This window comes from Amphimedon queenslandica, unplaced genomic scaffold (assembly GCF_000090795.2).
Source record: "Amphimedon queenslandica unplaced genomic scaffold, v1.1 AMPQUscaffold_9296, whole genome shotgun sequence".
Taxonomy (NCBI): Eukaryota; Metazoa; Porifera; class Demospongiae; order Haplosclerida; family Niphatidae; genus Amphimedon; species Amphimedon queenslandica.
The window spans coordinates 1-1,212 of record NW_003550432.1 but is presented as its reverse complement, the minus strand read 5'-3'; the positions used below and the strand labels follow the sequence as shown (position 1 = coordinate 1,212).

General features: G+C 27.0%; 3 long non-coding RNA genes across 3 annotated transcripts; all 3 read right to left on the bottom strand.

Moving 5' to 3' along the window:
• Positions 1-80: 80 nt before the first annotated feature.
• Positions 81-255, bottom strand: LOC109590911 (uncharacterized). The gene is made up of 2 exons (XR_002189563.1): positions 176-255; positions 81-125 (listed from the first exon to the last, which is right to left on the bottom strand). It is a non-coding gene; the product is annotated as an uncharacterized LOC109590911 (long non-coding RNA).
• Positions 256-387: 132 nt separating this feature from the next.
• LOC109590909 (uncharacterized) lies at positions 388-649 on the bottom strand. Its single transcript, XR_002189561.1, has 3 exons — positions 609-649; positions 464-559; positions 388-427 (listed from the first exon to the last, which is right to left on the bottom strand). It is a non-coding gene; the product is annotated as an uncharacterized LOC109590909 (long non-coding RNA).
• An 83-nt stretch (positions 650-732) lies between these two features.
• LOC109590910 (uncharacterized) lies at positions 733-1,206 on the bottom strand. The gene is made up of 3 exons (XR_002189562.1): positions 1,165-1,206; positions 1,011-1,083; positions 733-848 (listed from the first exon to the last, which is right to left on the bottom strand). It is a non-coding gene; the product is annotated as an uncharacterized LOC109590910 (long non-coding RNA).
• Between the last annotated feature and the right edge of the window lie 6 nt (positions 1,207-1,212).

Genomic DNA, 1,212 nt, shown 5'->3' with positions numbered 1-1,212 from the left:
AGCAAGATAGTACATTCTATCAATAATCATCATAAATAATGATTCTGTGATGAATAAATGTTACCCAATACTGTGTTGAAGTCTTGAATAATTATTTGCTTTTGGCATGGTGTGATATATATAGCCTATTGTACACGTAATAGTTATATTAATATAAAATTAAGGTTTAGTTTACCTAATTTTTTGATATTTTTCAGTCTTTGAAATTGATGTGTTTTTACAATTTTTATAATCAATGGATGACTAATGACAATGTCACCATAAATTTCGTCTTCAAATATCTAGTATCAGTGACGATTGATTTGGAGTATAATTCTAATTTGCTTACAATTTCTTGTCCTAAAGCTAAAATAATATAATTGATACTTGAATTTAAAAAAACCTTTCTCCAAGTTTTTAATTTTCAATACTAACATTTGTTCTTTTTCTACCCGAAAATTAATTAAAACTCATAAATACTTACCTTGCACTTGTTTATCTCTTTCAATTTGTTGCATGTTTATTATTGTTATCTTCTCTTGTAATAATTGTATGTCTTGTTTACTCTGAGCTAGTGATGCTTTACAATGTTCTAAATACTGAGACAATGAGTGATGTAGTTAAAATACCTTTTAACTTTTCATTTTCAAGTATTAAGACCCTTTGCACTTTATTTTTCACTATAATAATTGCAAAAAATGTACACAATTAAAAAAGTCATTTACTTTCATCTTTATTAGTTTTTGAGTGCGATTCTTTAATGTCTTCTGCAAAAGTTTCTTCACTGTCCTTCTCTTCCTGATAGTATGCTAACTGCGGTATGCTAAGTGATTGCATTTCTTCATCTTGCTTCTCAACCTTCTCTCTTTCTAGTTGTTTGATTTTTGTATCATATAATATTAATTTTATACTCATATTAATGAATTTTGCTGCATTAATAAATTTATTACATGTACCATCACAATCTTCCATATTATTTTGTAATTTTTTTCTATTTTTCACCATTAGCATAATAATTGTATTAATATTACCTTTTATCTCTGACTGGAATAAATCAAGCTGCTCTTCTAATAATTTGTTTCTGTATTTCAATTCCTCATTCTCCTATTGTAATTTTAAAAACTTATATATATACCATGGGCAAAAGCATTCCCGTGCAATCAATGATTTAGTCATTGTATGTACCTTATTTAAAGTGTTCACCTCCTCTGTACTATTGATCAGTTGTACACT